Source organism: Dipodomys spectabilis, unplaced genomic scaffold, assembly GCF_019054845.1.
Source record: "Dipodomys spectabilis isolate Male_0828 unplaced genomic scaffold, ASM1905484v1 ptg000295l, whole genome shotgun sequence".
NCBI classification, from domain to species: domain Eukaryota; kingdom Metazoa; phylum Chordata; class Mammalia; order Rodentia; family Heteromyidae; genus Dipodomys; species Dipodomys spectabilis.
Window position 1 is genome coordinate 1,327,224 of NW_024870972.1, and position 22,930 is coordinate 1,350,153.

Below are 22,930 nucleotides of genomic sequence, written 5' to 3' on the forward strand. Positions count from 1 at the left end.
AGGAAGGAAGAAAGAAAGAAAGAAAGAAAGAAAGAAAGAAAGAAAGAAAGAAAGAAAGAAAGAAAGAAAGAAAGAAAGAAAGAAAGAAAGAAAGAGAAAGAAAGAGAAAAGGAAGGAAGGAAGATAAAAAGAGAAATAGGGAAATGGAGAGAGAAAAAGAGAGAGAGGAAAGAAAGAGAAAGACAGAAAGAGAGAGAGGGAAAGGGAGAGAAAGAGGAAGGAAGGAAGGAAGGAAGGAAAGGAGAGAGAGGAGCGAGAGAGAGAAAGCAAGCAAGCAAGCAAGCAAGCACGAAAGAAAGAAAGAAAGAAAGAAAGAAAGAAAGAAAGAAAGAAAGAAAGAAAGAAAGAAAGAAAGAAAGAAAGAAAGAAAGAAAGAAAGAAAGAAAGAAAGGGGCTGGGAAGGTGGCTCAGTGGAGGTGGCTCAGTGGTAGTGCGCTTGCCTTGCATGCATGAGGCCCTGGGTTCGATTCCTCAGCACCACATAAGCAAAAAGAAAAAAGCCAGAAGTGGCGCTGTGGCTCAAGTGGTAGAGAGTTAGCCTTGAGCTGAAGAGCTGAGGGACAGTGCCCAGGCCCAGAGTTCAGACCCCATGACCAGACCCAAAAAACAAAAAAGAAGGGAAGAAGGGAAGAAAGAATGAAAGAAAGAAAGAAAGAAAGGGGAAGAGAAAGAAAGGGGAAGAGAAAGAAAGGAAGGGAAAGAGAGAGAGAGAAAGGAAAGAAGAAAGAACGAAAGAAAGAAAGAAAGAAAGGGAAAGAGAGAAAGGAAGGAAGGAAGGGAGGGAGAGACAGAAAGAAAGAGAGACAGAGAGAAACAGAGAGAGACAGAGAGACAGAGAGAATAAAAGGGAGAGAGAAAGGAAGGAAGAGAGGAAGAGAAGGGAGGAAGAGAGGAAGGAAAGAAGGGAGGGAGGGAGGAAGAGAGGAAGGAAAGAAGGGAGAAAGGAAGGAAGGAAGGAAGGGAGGGAGGGAAGGAGAGAGGGAGGGAAATGGAGGTAGAAGAGAGGAGAGGAAAGAAGAGGAGAGGAAGAGAGAGAGAGAGAGAGAGAGAGAGAGAGAGAGAGAATCCACAGGCCCTGAGTTTAAGCCCCAGAACCCGCAAAGAATAAAAATGCATTTCAAATGCCAAAATTGTTCTTACTAGTTGAGCTCCCTTTACTAACAATTAATTTATTAACAGATGGCCTCTACTAAAGGTTCTGCCCATATGACACCAAATATCCTCCACAATCCTATGTAATAACTTTATATCTTCCATTCTTATCATGACAATTTTTGAAAATCTATTAAGAAATGTGAAGTGAAAATATTTGTATTTTCATTGCAGCCTTTAGGGAAGGCAAATGTGTAGAATTAATGATAACAAAATTTTCTAAAATAAAATTTGTCCTATAATACATATTATAAAATAAGTAACAAAATATAGACCCAAATGAGTCATTGCTGTGAATTAAATTATATTTGATGAAAAATCAAAGTATGCACATTGTATATAGACTATATGCCAATATATAATATTAATATACTTTTAGGAATAATTAAAAATGGTACTTTCAATTTGCAAAAACATGGATGAAAATTTTGGTTGTGGATAGATTATTTTCAGGAAAATCTTCAGTGAGAATTCCTTCTAAAACTTTAGAATTTGTGATGGTTGGCTCTCTTCAAAAATTGATTTGCTATGCCCTCTTGTACATTTATAGTAAAATGGATTCAAACATATAGAAAAATGAAAAATTTGGATGATTCATATTATCTAATTTAAAGACTTAAAAAGCTACAGTAATTAAGTCAGTGGAGTACTGAAAAAAACAGATACATTCAGAAACAGACACATATATACAAACACTGTGAATTGATTTTGTACAAAAGTACAAAGAAAATTCAATATAGAAAGGACATGTCTTTTCAACCAATAAAAGTAGAATAATTAATATCTATATGCAAAAAGACCTCAATGCATAGTTCACATCTTTACAAAAATTAACCCAAAATTGATCATGGATCTATATATAAAACCTACAAAATGACTAAAAGAAAAAAATAACTAAAATTAAATCTTAATGATCACATATTTAGGCAGAGAATTCTCACGTACTACACCAAAAAGAAAAAAAGAAATCAATATTAAACATTGAAAATTTGAGGTTTATCAAGACAAAAATGTTATATTGCTCTTGATAGATAGGGAAAATAGTTAACAATATAAATAATGATGACAATAATTTGTATGAGAAAAATATAGTTATGTTAACCACCCAATCAAATCTAACATAGAAGATATAATGAATTTCATAATTAGTGTGTAATAGAACTGTCCTATAATGTCAGAAGGTATGTTCATTACTTTGGACATCATACTGATAAAATACCTGAGAAAACATCTTAAAGGAAGAAGGACTGACTTTGGTTTTGTTTCAAAGCATTTATTCCACGGTTCCTTAGTCCCATCATTCTTGGCCTGAGGGAAGTAGGACATGTAGAGCAAAACAGCTCATGGTAGGCAGGAAACAGGTAAAGAGAAGATAGTCAAGATATAAAAATCTCTCTCTCTAAGGCCTACCTCCGGTGACCTATTCCTCCAAATAAGTCCCACTTTTTCTTACCCATGTTCCAATAATACTGTCATGATTCCATCAAGAGTTTAACCCAATCACTAGGTCAGCAAAGCACACAGAATTCCAATCACTTCCCCGAAGCCATGAGTTGGCAACCACATACAAATATCCAATACTTGAGATTCTGGAGGAAATTTCATATTCAAAATATAGGTATAACAAATTTTAATGCCAAATGTTAGATGAGAACCTCCATAAATTAACTCCATAAGTGGAGTTAATACTTAGACTAACACTGAAAATATTTTACCAGACCACTTAACTTTTTGTTTGTTTGTTTTCAATATAAATAAAAATACACAATTTTAGCATTTAATTGACCACTCTACCTCAGGCTGTTTTAACCAGAATTCATCTTCCAAACTTCAGTGGAAGAAAAATCCTTAACACACACACACACACACACACACACACACACACACACAACACACACAGATGTTTGCATAATTTGTGCATATGTGTTATCAACAAGTTTTATGATGGTCTCAAAAAGTGTTAAACTGATCTGAAATTAAAATAAAAAGAAACCTTCTGATATGAGTTAGGCTGAGGAACCCATTTTTTTAAAGCTCTTTATAGAGTAGCATACCTGTGCCCTCTGCAGTTCCAGATCCTCCTTTTGTTTATGCCAGCAGCTCTCCTGGGCTTTGATCTGTTCTGTCGTTTGTTAAAGGTATCTTCCTGAGTTTGTTGAAGCTCTCTTCATTGTGTCAGACTTGTTTTTTTTTTTCAGACTTGTTTTTGCAGATATATTCTAGATGGTTTATCTATAAGGAGAAATGAAATGAAGAATAAGATGCTTCTAATAAATCAGTTGTTTGCATCACCTCCTTTCAAAAAACAACCAAAATTCCCTACTATATGTTATTCCTTTAAATCATATAAAATTTAAAATTAAAATGTGAATAAATTAGGAAGCAGGAATTAGTAAGGTATATTATCATATTTTAGCAAAAAGTTCCATTTATATATTTAAACAATAAATTTGATGGTTTCTTTCTAACAAAATTGTTCATTCTATAATCAATTTTACCAAGGTAATTAAGAAAGAGATTCTTAACTTCTGGAAACAAAGCCCAAGCTATTCAGATACCTTAATGGAAAAGGATATATTTAAATGAGATTTACAAATGTACAAATACTTAACATATTTATATATGCTTTTTTAGGCAGAATATTCCCTCCATTGTTTTTATTTAACAATGAAAAGAAAATACTTAACCTCCAAAATGTGTGACATTATAAAACTATGAGAAACTATTTAAAACATATCATCATTCTAGAAGGTTAAAACATACTCATTTTAACTATCAGTAATTTTAGAGCCATTATGCACACTTTGACCATTACAAACAACATCTGTGCTTCTCACAATTTATTCCTTCATTTCTCAGCCCTACTCCTCAGTGCCTATGGTTGGGTTTGTCAACAGGACCAATGAAAAATGCTCAGCAACATAAAATCTTACCCTCAAATTAGGTTGTTTTATTAGTAAAGCATTTTTAATAGTATATTGACTGTGCAAAGGTGTTTCATTGACATTTCCATATAGGCACCTAATGTCTCCTTATCAATTTCATTCTCTCCTACTTGTCCCTTGCTTCTTAAAATAATTTCATTGTTTTACTTTTATACATATATATAAATTACTTCAACCATATTCACCCTTTTCATTTACTTAGCCTCCAACAGAAACTGTTATGTATATTTTAAAGAACTTACCATATAATTTTTTTCTTCTTATCCCTTAAGTGCTGAGGTCATTGTAACTAAGATCTGGAAACTAGACCACACAAACATAATTCTGACCAGATCAACAGATCAAGACAAGAAACAATATCTTTAATAGTGACCTATGCTGACTTGCTAATCATTTTTGTTTTCTGTATCTAAATTTTTTTTTAGAAAAGACTGAATTGCTAGGCTTGTAAATGGTAAATTAACCATAAAAACTGATACTTTGTTCTACAAAATGCATACCTCATATTCTTTTTCATGAATTAGCTTCATTTTCTCATATACAGTTTTTGCATTTGGGGAAAAAACAGGTTCAAAACATAATTTAAATTTTTCTAAGTAATTTTTAAAGTATCACTTCTTGTTTCCTAAGCAAACTTTTTTTAATATAATGTTTTTGAATAACTGTATCTTGTTTCTATTTTATACTAACATAAAGAGTTGGTTTATTAGTGTAAATGACTAAGTTCTTTGAATTGCTTCATCAATAAGATTAATTTATTTTCTTTTAATTAGGTCCCTGTGGCTAATACTGACTAGTAGTATTAGCATGTCCTGCACAGAAAGTAGAGCTCAGAGACTTCATACAGATTTCAGTCACATTTACATGCCAACAGCAATGGCATCAAACTGAGTTGGAGACAAGCTATAATTAATGGTACTAAATTATTAACACCCAAATACTTTTTGAAATAAGATGAATGTCAGCCCCTCTTAATGATACTGTGATGTGGACAAATGTCACTGAATTTAATAGAGGTATCTGGTGCCTGAGGACAGTTACCTTCTCATTAGCCCTGTTGAGGTCTGCAATGAGAGCATCAACATTCTCCTGCAAGACTGCACAAAGCTCAGACCAAGAGAATTTATCGAGTATGCCTTCTGGTTGTTTTATGAGCACACAGCCTGCTACCAAGTGTGAATATAAGGTATGAAGGAAGGTTAGCTTCTCCTACAAGAAAAAAAAAAAAAGATAAATTAAACGCTTTGTTTTGAAATACAAAACATATTGCAAAGAATTTATTATTAAAACCAAACAGAAATAAAAATAATCAATTTTCAGGTATTGACATTCAGATGATCTTCTTCTCGAATGCTCAAAAGCAATCATTAAAAATAATCCTGGGAATTGTCTGTACTTAGTATTCAAAACCAAATCCTGATTAGAAGCCAGAAAACCAGGACTCTGACATAGTACTGCTGCTGCTGAGGATGTGATCTGAGCAAGCTCCTGCTTGGGTCTTCGCTTCCCTAGCTCTAAACACAAGGTATATAGACTACAAGTTTCTAAGACCTTTGAACTGGAAGTGAATATGGTAATTCTATAATGTTATATTTACTTTTTATTAAATGGATTAACATATATTTTGGTTGGTCATGGAGCTTGAACTCGTGGCCTGGACACTGTCCCTCAGCTCTTCAGCTCAAGGCCACAGTGTCACTTTCAGTTTTCTAGTGGTTTATTGGAGATTAGAGTCTCATGGAGTTTCCTGCCCAGACTGGCTTTGAAGTGCAATCCTCAGATCTCAGCCACCTGAGAAGCTAGGATTACAGGTGTGAGCCACTGGTGCCCAGCTTCATAAAATATATTTTTAAAGAGTGTTATTTAACACTTATGAAAAACAAGTTATATCAACATCTGTACTTTATATGTTCAGAACTACTTAGCTTTCTCTCTACTTTAGAGATTTCTACAAGAAAGCTATCCCAAGTCCCTTAGGCAAAGCAGACAGTGGCATGAAAGATAGGAAAGAAAAGCTCATTTGTTTTCCCCACTAACAAGTTTACATAGTATTTGGCAAACTAAGCAACTGAAACTGTTTAAATACTACAAAGCACCTGGTTTTAAACAAAACTGAATAGCTACTCAAGACATATTTTCAAAAACATGCAATTGAAAATGTTTTTAAATATCTTTAGAACTATATTGTTGAATGGCCTAAAAAGATCTCCTATTCCCTAGAAGTTATTATAAAGCTATCTTATCTTGAACTCATAAGACTACTAATATAATATCAAATTACTTCCTTTATAAGGTATTTCACTTACAGTCCCAAAGCACAGAACTCAAGGACAAAGCAATTGTGAAGTTGCCAAAATGAATATTTTATGTGGATAAAACAAACTCTTTCAAGATAGCTTAACATATCAGGAGTAAAAACTTTTCAAAGAACCAAAATGAGGAAGAAAAAAAGAAATTCTTCTACATTAAAAAAAATTTAGCATAGGCAAAAGTTGGTAATTAGAAATTATAAGGATAATTTTCCTGTTTATATATATATATATATATATATATATATAATGTACATAATTCACCTTATATACTACTTCACTTTTTTCCAAAAACAAAAATTTAATCACACACACACACACACACACACACACACACACACACATTTTTGGCAGTATTGTGGTTTGAACTCAGGACCTCATACTTGCTAGACTGGCATACTACTTAGCCACACCTCCAGTCCTTTACCATTTGTCACTGGTTATCTTTTTAGGAGAGTTTCATTTCCTGAACAGGCATGTGCCTGATCTGCCTACTTTTAGGCCTCCTATACTCACTGGGATCACAAGCCCATGCCAATGCATCCAGTTTGTCTCCATGTAAACAGAATGTCTAGATCTTTTTTTCCTGGGCTAGTTTCAATTCACAATCCTCCCATTCTCAACCTCAAAAATAGATAAGGATTAAAGGCATGGGACATCAGTGCTGAGATACAAAACTCACAACTTTTAAATGGAGCCGTAATTTCAAGTTTTAGTTGAGAAATATGTACAGTGCAGGTAAATATTGTTTTGCACTTTTAACTGGGTTCAGACATACAAAAAACTTATTAAATATAACTACTAAAATACAATATTCAGGCATTAGAATCTTGCTCCTCCATGTGATCATGTGATCATTTTTTCCATGTGATCATGTTCATCATCAAGGAAGTTTATCCTCAAGGATAATTAATTGTGTTGCTATTTTGTCCTTTCTGAGTGGGCTGTGAAAACTCAAGCATGATAATGATCCATTTGGCATAAAAGAGGCATCACAAGTCCAAAATCAATTCACACATGTTGAACCCAACCACAATGCTGTAGACATGCTGACTTTACAGTGCAGTCAGGCTTCTCGTTTCCTTTACTTTAATCATTATCTGATGTATAGAAAAATTCCAACCCTTTCATATGCACACAATTTAAAACCCAGACTGTAAGAAGAGTGGAAAGAATGCTTCCTTTTTACTCTCTTGGCATTCATGTTCATATTTGTTACAGTAATGAGTTCAATATGCAGGACAAAGATTTTTGGTTGGATATGGGTCTATCCTTGGTGAGGTACTTTAAACTTTTATGCCAAAGAATTTTTACCATTAAATACACTCCTTATGTAGAGTTGAAATTATTTATTAATGATTTTTATTATGATGCAAAAACATAGACTATAAGATTAATTGATTTAACCATTTTAAGTCTACAATTCAGTAGTATTAAGTGTATTCACATTATTGTGACCTATATCTCCATAACTCTTTCATCTTGTATATATGAAATTCTATACTAATGCAATGACTTTGAACTACCATACTCAGATCCCAGCCTCCTGAGTAGCTAGAGTTACAGGCATGAGCTACTGGTGACTGGCGACTGACATATATATATATATATATATATATATATATAATATATATATATGATTGTAAACTGTACTTGTGCAATGAAATAAGCAAGTTATAAACATAATGTATGACCATGTGGTCAAGAGGAAAAGGACTAAATAGATATAAGAATTTCTCCTGTAAAATATATGTATATATATATATATATATATATATCCAAATAATCTTTAATTTTGTTTTAGTCTTTATTGAATATTAAGATGTCTTGATAATAGTTAACAGCTGGTTGTGATATCATACCTATAATCCTAGCACTGAGAAGTACAAGGCAGGAGTATCATAAATTCAAGATCAACATGGGATACATAGTAAGATCATGTCTAAAAAAAATTTTTAATGACAATGTAACTCAGTTTTTAAGTTATAAGAAATGCAAAGGGAAGCATGACTCAGTTAAAAGAAAAATGAACATCAACAAATGGATAGAGGGCTATCCACTGATGCTCTTTGAAAAGAGGTTTTATGTCTTCAATTGAATAAGGAATAGATACTTCATGTTAATCAGAAACATAATTTTCCTATTATTTATTTGGAAATGAAATGGTTTTAAAAGGTATAGATGAAAAATTGATAAAGAGACTGCAATGGTGATACTACACAAATTTTGCTAAACTAGAATGTTTCACAGTATATACTCTTCTAATATGTTCCAAGTCACAGCTGGCCAAAATAAAAATTAGAATAAAAATAAAAAAAGAAACAAAATATCCAGGCACCGGTGGCTCATGCCTGTAATCCTAGCTATTCAGGAGGCTGAGATCTGAGGATCATGGTTCAAAACCAGCCCAGGCAGGAAAGTCTGTGAAACTCTTATCTCCAATAAACCACTAGAAAACCAAAGGGCCTTGTAGCTCAAGCGGTAGAGCATTCGCCTTGAGCTGAAGAGCTGAGGGATAGTGCCCAAGCCCAGAGTTCAAGCCCCACGACCAAAAAAAAAAAAAAAAGAAACAAGAAAACAACTATAATTTTCTAAAAATTATGATTATAGGAAATGGAAGATAAATATAGACGTTCTGATAGATTCTAGCTAATATATTCACTATATCCATAGTTCAGGCCAGTTCCATCTGTCTTAATTATTTCCACTCTTCATCCAGTTTTCCTTCCAATTACTTCATTCATGAAGAGTGGCCACAAGTCTAGTGTTGAAGGCCAAGAAGGAAGTCTTTCATAGATTCTTTAGCAACTCTCTTTCACAGCAGGAATAGACTACTAACTTTGCTTTAAATCTAACTTACCCACCCATGCCATGGTTAATCATATTTCTCTAAACCTCCAACTTTCTTCTCTAGATCTTACTTCCTTAGCTCCTTTCACAATTGCAATACAAAAAATTTCTTAACTATTATTATTAATTTAATTCTCATCTCTTTTAAAGAAAAACTTGAGATTTTTTTTTTCTTAGTGAAAGACTTTTGTTCTTTTAGGTAACATTTTTTATGGAGTTTTTTCTTTGTTTTTTGGCTGTCCTGGGGTTTGAACTCAGGGCCTGGGTGTCATCCCTGAGCCTCTTTGTGCTCAAGCTAGTGTTTTACCATTTGAGCCACAGCACTACTTCCAGCTTTTTCTGAGTGGTTTATTAGATATAAAGAGCCTTAGGTACTTTTCTGCCCAGGCTTGCTTCAAACCACATCCTAGGATCTCAGCTTTGTGAGTAGCTAGGATTATAGGTATAAGTCATTGGTGCCCAGCTAACATTGTGTTTTTCCTTTACACTTATAATAATTTTTTACTCTTTTCCTTTACATAACTGTATTCTCCTTCTATATTCTGCCATTCAAATCACAAATCTGATTTCAGTGTCCTTGCCATATATAGTCTCTCACAAATTTTAAGCCTATTATCCTATATTCAGTTTACTTGTAATCTTTCTTAGCTTATTTTTTTATGAGTTTAACCCCCTATTAGTAAAATGTGTATTTTCTTTTTTTGTTATTATCTTTAAGTGGTTGTACAAAGGAGTTGTCATTTAACAAAGCAATTATGAATGTAATGTTTCTTGATCAATGTCTTGATCAATGTCTTGTGCAATCCCTTTCAACATTCACACTTACCCCTTCCAACCATCGCTTTCCTTACTTTTCTTAATTTTGTAGGAAATACAAAATAGGCTGTATTATCCCTCCCCTTCTCCTCTTCATTTGTCTATAGCTTTCCCCTTGGCCCCATCCCACCACTGCAATATAATTCCTGGCTAGATCCAAAAGATCACAAACCAGAATACAGGAAAGCCCCCAGCACAAACATGTTCATTACAGCATTATTCATCATAGTCAAGGTATGAAATCAGCTCAACTGCCCTTCAATGAACAAATGGATTGAGAAAATGTGGTATTATATACACAGTGGACTTTTACTCATCCATTAAAAACAATGATATTATAACATTGTAAAGAAATGGAAAGACTTGGAAAAATTATGTAAGTAAGTCAGGCCTAGAGAGAGAAAAGTTGCATGTTTTCCCACATATGTGAAAGTTAAAGTTAATCTATAAACCTATAGGTAAACAATGTTGGGTTGTATGCAAGTATCTACAAATTTATTAACTGAAATATGATAGATTCAAGGGAGAACTCAAACTCAAATAGTATAATTCCTTAGAAAGGCATAGTCAAAGCCCTACAAAAGCTGTATTTTTTTTGCCAGTCACAGGGCTTGAACTCTGGGCCAGAGCCCTGTTACTGAGCTATTCAGCTCAAGGCACTACTACTTGAGCCACAGTGCCACTTCTGGTTTACTAGTGGTTAATTGGAAATAAGAGTTTCACAGACTTTCCTGCCCTGGCTGGCTTTGAACCCCGATCCTCAGATCTCAGCCTCCTTAATAGCTAGGATGAAACTAAGTCCCAAGGATGTATGTAATTCAGTAGGAAAATAGATGGGACACTCAAAACTATTCATTGGGCCAGGCGCCAGTGGCTCATGCCTATAATCCTAGCTACTCAGGAGGCTGAGATCTTAGGATCACGGTTCAAAGTCAGCCCAGGCAGAAAAGTCCGTGACACTCTTATCTTCAATAAAAACCACCAGAAAAATCAGAAGTGGCACTGTGGTCCAAGTGGTAGAGCGCTAGCCTTGAGCTGAAGGGCTGAGGGACAGCACCCAAGCCCAGAGTTCAAGTCCTACAACCGACAAAAAAAAATTCATTGAAAGAGAATTTAATGAAAAGACTAAGACAGAAATGTGGACATGCTAATAGAACCAATTAATATATTATGAGGGACCAATGAAAAACAAGAGTAGAAAAAACAATGTATATGTAAGCCTGAGAGCCACAGGAAGGGTATACTGTCACCATAGTCTAACAAGAGTCACATTGATAAAATAGGGGGTTTTTTGATAAGAGCAATAGCTACTGAAAAAAAAAAAAAAAGAATTCCTTCCAGAATGCACTGAAGCAGAGGTGCTAGGACAGACAGACAAATATCCTGATTATTTATTCTCCCACACTCTAAATCTCCTGATGGTGCTGCTATTGTCCTAATTCAACCAGAAGCTAGAGGGCAAAGGGGCCCAGGTGCAGAGAAGTAAGCAGAGAAGTAAGTTTTGAAAGGAACAAAGAAAATCAGGCATAAGACAATGAATCCATGAGGATAAATGAATGAACAGCAGGTACAATATATTGGAAACAAAGAGACCTCTACAACAATCCTCAAAATCATTAACCCTGTAAACCAGTCCTTAGTAAACTGAGAAGTTGAAAGGCATGGTTACTACAAGATAAAAACTTAAGTAAAACACAATTCCTTTTCTATAGGTTTTCTAATAATTTATGTAGCTATCAACAATCTCATTTCAAAATTCCGGGAGACATGACCTCTTTAGTGTTATCTTTATATTCAATTCTAAAAAAATATTCAGCATAACAGTGAAGTACAAGATTTGCTATAGTAACATTTAAACTTTATAAAGATTCTAAACCCTATTAGACACTGATGCATTTCAATTTTTTTTAAAAAAAGAATATCATTGCAAAAGATTAAAAAAAAAACACTAGTTTTTAACTTTTATTTGCTTGCACTTGGGACTAAAATTAGAGCTTCATGAAAGCTGGGAAAGTGCTCTATCTCTTGAGCCATTCCTCCAGCCCTTTTAGTGTGTGTTTGTTTTGTTTAATATTTTGTTTAATAGAGTCTCCATAACTTTTCCTGAACTAGCCTCAAAGTCACTGTCCTCTTGCCTTGGCTTCTTCGGTAGATGTAATTATAAGCATGCACCACAATATCTGGTTACCTCCAAAGCCTTACCAAATATAATTGAAAACTGGATACTTTGTTTTTAATGTTAATTTGATATACTTTGATTTTCCCACCATAACAAACCATGAAATGCTGATGCTTTGGGAAAATGTTAAAATAAAAACGAAGAAAAATACTCATTAATTTACGAAAATTACTGCTGAAAACACTTGAAGAATAAAGTGCAAACTCAAAAAATAGCAAATTAAATTAGATTTCCAACTGTTCACCAACAGAAATTTATAGATGTAAAAGGTAAAATATAAGACTTGATCAGATCCTTTCTAAAACCTCATGTGCCAAATTACTGTTTGGCTCAATTTTAAAATGTAAGCAATCTCACTGTATACGTCTTTTGAATAAAAAATTGGATCTTAAAACAGCTAATTAATTTAAGGGTAACAGTACAGCAAGAAAACTGAAGGCAAAAAAGTACAAATATTAAGTCAAAGCTAGTATAGCATACATATTGGCATAATCACACAAAATTAAAGTAGAACAGAATTCATTTGGCAACTAATGCTTTTGCTAGTTCCCAAAATATTTCTACCTAATAGAAGACTGTTACAGTTCTTGATTATACTATGTAGACTAAAACTCAAACCAAAATATTTTGTCTAAGCACGAGTTTATATGTGTGTATAAGTATGTATATATATATAGTTATAGTTATATAATCATATATATGACAGTAGAAAATGAATCCAAGATTCAGTTTAAAAAGCAATATTAGAGGATATGCAGTTACAATCTATGTCCTACATAACCTGTTGAATGTATAACCTTTAAGTTGCTGAAGGTTGGCTCAGAATTTGACTCAGTTTGATGGAAACATCTGTTCCCCTTGCAGGTGTACTGTAAGGACTTCTTTCTCAGTTGGATTCAGAACACAGCAAGTGAGCCCTTATCTGTCCAATCATATAGACCCCCAACATTTGTAAATCAAGTTCTGGGAGGACTAGAGCAGGTCCACACTCCGTCACTCTTTCCCAGCCAGCTAGGCCAAATTACTTCTGTGAGAACTGCTCTTGTCATGTCATCAAATCAAAACATGTTGAGATGAGGGACTATAAGAAACATCTGCAGAATTCCCAAAATGTAGTGACTTTGGAACATTGACAGATGCATCTGTCATTTTATACCTTCAATTAACCTGATGTCCACTGGGCCAACACAGTAAAACTGTCCAAGATCGATTCCAATTCTTTCACATTATTTTCACATGTCTCTACTAGGAAGGCTTGGTGCTTCTTAGCCTTTTAATTAAGAAAAATCACATATAGTATGATCACATACTGAAAGTGCCATATCTCAGTGTGAACATATATAATACAAATAAGTATCAGTAAGATATTACTCCATTCAAATCTAATAAAATTTTGTCTTAATCATACCTTATTTGGCTTAATGTACAACTGATGTTTCATTAATAATTTACTGAGAATTTAGCACTTCACATTATTCTATACACAGCAAATCTTATCTTCACAGTAAGAAATTTTACAGATAAAAAATTGGACAGATGAATTAAAGGAATACTTTAAAAATTCATGCTTACACCCATATGGCAAACTGCCAGATGGTAGCTGAAAATGAATGCAGTTAGGACCAATTAGAAGCTACTTCACAAGTCAAGTGATGGTAGTTTGGTCTATGATACTAGGAGTAATGGGAATTCTAGGTGTGCTGGGAAGATACTTAGAAAAGATAATGGCCAGCCCTTAGTGACACTTCATTTAGACTATATTAATTGGATTCCAGTGGATTGGATAATGATAGCTCAAGTGCTGAGCTAAAAGAAGAGAAAAGGCCAGACACCCTCTGTGGCTCCCACCTGTAACCCTAGCTACTCAGGAGGAGGCTGAGATCTGAGGATCAAGTTTCAAAGCCAGCCTAGGGAAAGTCTCTGAGACTCTTATCTCTGATTAACCACCAGAAAATGGAAGTGGCGCTGTGGCTCAAGTGGTAGAGCACTTATCTTGAGCTGAGGAGTGCACAGACAGCACCCAAGCTCAGAGTTCAAGCCCCATGATGGACAAAGAGAAAGAGAGAGAGAGAGAGAGAGAAATCAAGATTAATCCAGGGTTTACAAACTAAAAGGACTAGATGGATGTCAGCAGTTGAACAAAAATAAGAGATACAGAAAAGGTCTTAGGTGGTATGTTTGCTTATTTTCATAAGCAAGGGATATGAATTATGAATTCTGTTTTGGTCAGATACATAAGACACTTCTAGTTCCAGTACAATTCCTATAAATATCAGGTCTTAAATGAGTGAACAAAGAACAAAGTAGAAAAATAGCAAAAGTAGCTAAACATACCAATGCAAAGCCCAGAGGGAGGCCTGATATAAATTTGGGAATCATCTACAAATATTGTCTGAAACTTGCCTTTAGAGTATTTGAAGGAAAGTAAAAGAGGCTAGTACAAATTCTGAAGAATTCCAGCATTTCACAGCAAACTATGAAGATCAAAAGAGGAAAAGGAAAACAGAAAGGTATGATGTCATTTCAAGGAAAGAGTTGTCAGCTATGTCCAATGCCCCAGAAAGGTCAGGCAAAATGATGTTTACTGGGCATGAAGTCATTAGTAACTCTGATAAAATTTCACAGTAATACAGTCAACAAAGAATGGAATAAGTAGGAAGAAAGGGTAAGACTCTTGTTTAATAATATGTTAACCTTTAAGTAGGTGTACAAAAGAGTTTCAAATGAACATGTCTCATTTTTTTCTAACCAAGTGAAAGTTGAGTAAGTGGAAATAAAACTTCAGACACCCTTTCTTGGTAAATGAAAACAGAAAAGTGTTTTGTTGTTTTAATGAGAAAAACATATACTTGTTTAAAAGCTAACTAGTAGGGAGGGAAGGGATGGTAGGGGGAAAACAATGGAAGGGGTAACAATGTTCAATAGGAAGTATACTCATTACCTCACTCATGTAACTGTAACACTCTGTATAGTATCTTTACAATAAAAAAAAGAAAAAAAAGAAAAGTTAACTAGGCCAGATGCCTGTGGCTCACACTTGTAATCCTAGCTACTCAGGAGGCTGAGATCTGAGCATTGAGATTCAAATCCAGCCCAGGCAGGAAAGTCTGTGGGACTCTTTTTTCTAATTAGCCACCAGAAAATGGAAGTGGTGCTGTGGCTCAAGTGGTAGAGCACTCACCTTGAGCTGAAGAGCTCAAGGTCAGCACCAAAGCCCAGAGTTCAACCCCATGACCAACAAAAATAAAATGTAAAAATAAATAAATAATATGAAAATGCTTATTAGACAGACATACTCATGAAATAATGTTTATAAGTAGAGAAGAAATGGAAGAATAGATATTGCAGAACAAAATTACATTATAAAGTACAGCAATCTTGCCAGGCATTGGTGGCTCATGCCTATAACCCTAGCTACTCAGGAGGCTAGGATATGAGGATCTCCTGGACAGGAAAGTCCATTTGACTCTTATCTCCAATTAATCATAGAAAAAACCGGAAGTGGTGCTATGGCTCAAAGTGGTAGAGCATTAGCCTTGAGCAAAAAGAGTCCAGGGACAGGGTCCAGGTCCACAATTCAAGCCCTAGGACTGGCAAAATAAATACAGTAATCCCCATATATACTTGAAATGTTCCCAAGACACTCCCCAAATGGAGACCTAAAAGCATAGATAGTACTGAACCCAATTATACACACAAACACACACACAAACACATATAGTATGTGTGTACAACACACATACACTTTGAACAAAGTCTGACACATAAGACACAGCAAAAGATTAACAACAAAAACATAAATAAAAAACTATAACAATATTCTGTAAATATATATACATACAATGGGACATGATAAATTATATAGATCTCTAGATATTCACACACTGAAGCCAAAGAAGGATATGCATAGAAGCAGATCACAAAGGCTCAATAGCTTTGTGTGATCATATAAAATAATAACATTTTATGAAATGAACTCCAAGAAAAGTAAGTGAGATATTTTTTAGTTGCTGTTGTTGCTGTTTTTCTTTTCCTTTATCTTGTTTGTTAGTTTGCTTGTATTTGGGAGGGTAGAGGAGCCACAGAAAAGGAAGAACAAAGGGTAAATAAATACAACAGTGGTACTCCTAGACATTACATGGAAAATGAACTATGTACACCTTGTGGGTGGGGATGGGAAGGAAAACTGGGTGAGAGTAGAAGGGGAGACATGATTCAAAAAATGTTGTACTCATTACCTGACTCATGTAACTGTAACCCCTCTGTTTATCAGCTCTACCTAACAATAAAATATTTTTTAAATTCTATAACAAAAATTATGTCAATGTGGTCCTCTCTATCTCCAAATATGCCTTACTATACTACTGTTTTTGCTTTTAAAATGCACTTTAAGGCTTCTCTTCAATGTCAGAATATCTAGAATCACTATTTTTGTTCTGTGGAAAAAGAATAACATTGTGTCATTTTCAAGGAAATGGATGGATCTAACACAGATCATGTTAAGTGAGGTAAACCAAGGTCAGAGAGACAAATAGCACATTTTCTTCTCATATGTGAAAGCAAGATCTAAAATATAACTCTGGCTTATTATTAGTATAATAATGTCTAGCAAGCAAATGGACAAAATCTAGTACTCATCTACACAACCATAACATACTTTTCTCTACCAGTAATCCATCTTCTTGAATAAGAAGTAAGACATAGAGCATGTCAGCACCAGTGGTTCATGCCTTTAATCTTGACTACTAAAGGAGCTCAAATCTGGCTCAAATGGTAAAGTATTAGCAGAGCAAACAAGCCAAACAAAGCAATCAAAAAGACATAAGATCAAACTTCAGTGCCATTAAAAAAAAAAAAAAAGGAAGGGGCTGGGAAAGTGGCTCAGTGGTAGAGAGTTTGCCTCGCAAGCATAAGGTCCAGTGTTCAATTCCTCAGCACCACATAAACAAAAAAAGCCGAAAGTGGCACTGTGGCTCAAGTGGTAGAGCATTAGCCTTGAGCTTAAGAGCTGAGGGACAGTGCCTAGGCCCAGAGTTCAAGCCCCACAACCCACAAAAAAAAAAGACAGGATAAAGCTATGTGCTAAGGATGCAGAAAGTCCTAGATTTAATCTCTACTGGTTACTAAAAAAAAAAATACAGTAGAACAGTCCATTAAATTTAAGGTAAAATATAATGAATACACACTAAAACATACTATACAGAGACTCTTACATACTATACAGAAACTCCATAATCAAATTATTCAAACTACAACTGATTCACAGAGCAAAGAATACTATCAAACACATTGAATCACTTACAAAATAACTTGATATGAATAGAGACTACATACAATTTTAGACCATTTGAAAATGCTGAAGACTTTTAATTTAACCCCTCAATACCTTTCTATCTAGGCAGCAATGGTTTGGCCATTAATTCTTAGAGTCCAGAGTCTCTACATTTTTGAGAAGGCAAAGTAATAATCATTTTCCTCAATAACTGAAATCACTAAGATTTATTGGGCATAAATAAAAGGGAAATGGCCAACTATCTGAAGACTATAGACAGAAATAAAACAAGAAGCATGCACTCTCTGTTAGGATTCCTGCAAACTGCAGAGTAGTGTGTTCTGAATCAACCAAATACTTGCTGAGTTAGGAACAAAATCTGCAAATATAAAATGAATTATAACGACACCATTAAAAACTTTTAAATGGGCCAGGCACCGGTGGCTCACACCTGTAATCCTAGCTACTCAGGAGGCTTAGATCTGAGGGTCATGATTCAAAGCCAGTATGAGCAGGAAAGGCCAGGAAACTCTTATCCCCAATTAACCATCAGAGAACCAGAAGGAGTGCTGTGGCTCAAGTGGTAGAGCGCTTGCCTTAAGCTGACAGAGCTGAGGGACAGCACCCAGGTCCAGGGTTCAAGCCCCATGACCAACAAAAAAAAAAAAAAACTTTTAAAAGGGACCTATGCTTCTTTGTGCCTGGCTTTCTTCACTTAGTATAATTTTTTCAAAGTCTTTCCATTTTCAAACAAATGGGGCGGTGTCATTCTTTCTGATGGAGGCATAGAATTTCATTGTATATATATATATATATATATACCACATTTTCTTGATCCATTCATCTACTGAGGGGCATCTGAGTTGGTTCCATATCTTAGCTATGAAAACTTCAGGAAGTGGGATAGGTTGGGGCGGTGGGGAGAGAAGGGATGATAGGGGAAAAACAAAGGAAGGGGTAACAATGCTCAAGAGGAAATGTACTCATTACCTTATTCATGTAACTGTAACCCCTCTGCACAGTATCTTTATAAAAAAAATTTAAAGAAAAAACTTATAAATAGGAAAGAAAGGAGAAAGATTGGTTAATAAAGAACAATAGAAAGTAAATTTGATCAGAGTACTATAGGATGGATGGATAGACAGATAGATAGACAGACAGACAGACAGACAGACAGACAGACAGAATACAATGAAATACCTTTGTACAATTCATTTATGTTAATAAGAAACCAGAAAATAAAATAAATTAAGTTAATCTTAGTGCATTCATAATCTCTTGGAAGAGATTATATACATCTGATTTTGGTATTTTGATAAAAATGTTTAGTTGAATATAAAGAAACACAGCAGGAGAAGGATATTATAACATTAAGTAGACTAATTGAGTAAGGAAAGTGGAACTTTGGAAAGCTTTACAGATTGCAAAATCTCAGAGCTGGACATTATAGGATGTATAGAAGTTTCTTAATAGAAAACAAAAAAGGAACATTTAAGTAAACATAAGTTAAATTTTCATAGGCCAAACATATGTAAGATTTAAAAATATGTGTTTTAAAAGCCCAGAGTAATCTGATATGACTCAGTTGAGACAACTAAAAGTAAAAAGTAAAAGAAGCATTTAACATGCAAAAGGAAAGGGGAAAGGAGCTTAGATGTTATGATAGGAAGCTAGACTTCATTCTGAAAATACAGGTGACATTGATATTTTTTGAATAAAGAGCAGTTGACAAGAACAGATCAATATTTTATAAATTAAAATATGATCATGTGAAAGCTAGATTATTAGAGAATTGAGACAGAATGATCAGATACAAAATAGCTAAAAAAGGAAACTTCCAAAATTATCAGATCTATAGATTATAAACCCTGATTCCCTTCCACTTAGGTAATATTATTTTATGTACTTTAAAAAAGAAAAGAGTATGTATTTTAAATACTCTATAAGGGAGGACATGTACTAATTAATTCATTTCCCTACTTACTCCAAATCAGTGAAGTTTTACTATGTACATCTTTGACTTAATCTGCATTTCCAGTCTTGAAATTTTGTACCAATGTCACTAAAATTACTTCCACACTGTTATCTCAGGATACGTTGCAAGGGGGGAAAATAAACTTGCTACACATTAAATATGACCCAATAAAGTAACTGCCATAGGGTTTTCATTTTTATTCTTATCATTACAAGTTCTTCCTGTAATTCGCTGCAACTTTTTTCATTATACTGGAGTATCTTTGAAAGGTCTATAATTACTTTCTTCTGTTCCTCAATCTCTTCATTTAGTTTCTTGTTTTGGGAGAAATACTCTCTAATCTGAAAAGTTAAAGTGTCATATCATATTTTTCAACTATTACTATATACCTTTAAAACAAGTGGCTGATGTATATCATGATTGCATGCCAAAATTTATTTTAAATCCCCCTTTTCCTTTTTTTAATTAAAAGAATTATACTTTCTTAAATGGCAGACGTAAAGAAGTAATACTTCCCCTTGGATAGCAGGTATGTACTATGTCCAATGTTACAGGCAAAACAGATTTGGGTACTGTTGGTATTATTTTTGACAAACAAAACCCATTCACCACAGATTAGTTCAGAAACTCCCTCTGGGCTAAGAAAATCCTAAGAAAATGATTAAGATTAAGAAATCATTTTAAAATTAATCTACAACAATATCAATGGAACAAATATTTTATTCCTGAAAGTCTACTCAAGCATTAGGTAAAATATCCAAAAGGAAGAATAATCAAAACATATTAGTGTTAACTTTAAAGACAAATGAACTTCTTTTTTATAAGTTTTTATTGTGAAAAATACTATACAGAGGGGTTACAGTTACATGAGCAAGTTAATGAGTACATTTCTTATCAAGCATTGTTGCCTCCTCCTTTGTTTTTACAAATGAATTTCTTTTCAAAATAATCGCCTTCCTATTTCAATGTTGCTCAGACTGGTATTAAACTGTGTTTAGATTCTTGTGTAGACATATGATGAAAGGCAACCTATCAATATCATAGCTTAAAATTTACTGAGATAATGCACCAAATGTATAACTTAACTCAAATAATGTTGCCACTATTTTAACTTGCAGTCTTCCTACTAACTGTGGTAGACTAATTCTCTTTTATTTTTAGCCTGTAATATAGAACAGAAGATGATTTGGTATAACCAAATCCACAGTCCAGCTATAATCAATTCTTTTTTTTTTTTTTTTTTGGTCGGTCGTGGAGCTTGAACTCTGGGCTTGGGCACTTGTCCCTCAGCTCTTCAGCTCAAGGTGAGCGCTTGAGACAGCACCACTTCCAGTCCAGCTATAATCAAATAAGGACCTAATTTTTTCAAGATCACCTGACTTCAGTTGAACAGTCACCATTTCTTTCTCCGTGGGGGGGCAATACAAACAATTCTAGGGCTGACTTTAAGACCAGCATATTTACAAGGAATAGATGTTAAAAGGATATTACACTTAATATAACTGCCAGAAAGTAAAACAAAATAGTAAAAATTAATCAAAGTAAAAGTAATAAAATCAGTCCAAGAGTCCTAATATACAAAATAATGGAAGTTTCCAAAGGAAACATTTCAAAAAAATCAACAAAGTAACAACATAAAGAAATTTCCTGCTGGGGCTGGTGGCCCATTCACACCTGTAATTCTAGCTATTCAGAAGGCTGAGATCTGAGGATCATGGTTCAAAGCCAGCTTGGGCAGGAAAGTCCGATAAGACTCTTATCTCCAATAAACCACTAGAAAACCGGAAGTGATGTTGTGGCTCACGTGGTACAGAGCTCACCTTGAGCTGAAGAGCTGAAGGACAGCACCCAAGCCCAGAGTTCAAGCCCCACAACCGACCAAAAAGAAAGAAAGAAAGAAATTTCCCTGAAATGAAATAACTGAATCTCTTAAATTGAAAGAAGATAATAAACAATTCATGCTGGACACATTACCATGAAATTTCATATACTGAGAACAAAGAATATATTTATAGTGTCCTTAAAAGTACAAAAATACATAAATACTATTATTTCATCATATATTATAAGGTACGATTAGGAAAATATTTGCTTATGATTTCAGACTTGATGGATACTGTTAAACTTCCAGAGGATATTAGGAATCACATGCCACTGACCACCTTCTTGCTGTTAGCAGCTACCCTAAGACCCTGTGGTCTCTCTCACAGTCACTTTTCACAACAGTAAGGCTACCACCTTTAAGTTACAAAGCCAGATTCACAAGGCTGAATCAACTTTGCCTATAGAAGTATAAGCTTCTGACACTCCACTTTCCTGCTTGGATAGCTCTCCTACTCATTTCCCACTAAAGGATAAGCTTATTTCCCAAATCAACAAAAAGGAACAGCTTTAACTACTAGCAAAGTTCTGGCAGCATTTACTTTATAAGCTCATTATTACCAATTGCTTTCTCAGGTCTTCATAATAAATAAAGCAATATTCTACCTTAACATTTCATAATCCCAAAATTATACATTAAAGGTATGATTTACCTTAAAGATCTAAAATCTGATCAAATGTCTTTTTGGAAAACATTAACCAAAACTTAGAGTTTCTTTGAAAAATTTATCTTTGAGAGTTTGTGAGTTTAGAAATCATTTAAAATATTTTAAGTAAGATTCTGAAAAGCAGGAGTACAGGTAGAAAATGAAATAACATCCCTCAAGCCATAGCATTCCTTCTAAAACTACACATAATAGAAATGTAAGTCATTTTCATTTTATATACAAAGAAAGAAATTATGAAATGAGATGACATAGGATGGGAGAAAACAAATGTCTAGGCAACTATTAAATGACTTAAAGTCTTTCATTATTACTTAATTTTTGTTTATTATTATTTCACTTAAAGCATAATCACACAGAAATTAAAAAAAAATAGATAAGGGCTCAAGTGGTAGACCACCTGCCTACCTGCCTCACAAATTCAAGAACCTGAGTTCAAACCCCAATACTACAAAAAAGAAAAAGAGTGATGAGGTCAGAGCCCTCATGATCCAATCATATTACCGTAATATCACCAGCCAGTGACCAAACTTCCAAAACACGAACCTTTTGAGGGACACTTCATATCTAATCCATAACAAAGACATGTTAAGGCATTAAAGATTAGAACTGCTTGGGCTGGGAATGTGGCTTAGTGGTAGAGTACTTGTCTAGCATGAATGAAGCCCTGGGTTTGATTTCTCAGTGCCATATACACAGAAAATGCCAGGAGTGGCACTGTGGCTCAAGTGATAAGAAGGCTAGCCTTGAGCAAAAGAAGGCCTTGAGTTCAAGCCTCAGGACTGGCCAAAAAAAAAAAGAGACAGAGAGACTGGTACTGCTTGTTGGAATAAGTAATTAGTACTTAAAATTATCTCGTGATGCTTATTATAATATAAAATTTGAG

The 22,930-nt window shown here is 34.3% G+C and overlaps 1 pseudogene; it reads right to left on the reverse strand.

Annotated features, from left to right (window-relative positions):
- Positions 1-13,413: 13,413 nt before the first annotated feature.
- The window catches only part of LOC122126976, a 31,898-nt pseudogene continuing 22,381 nt past the window's right edge, over positions 13,414-22,930 (reverse strand).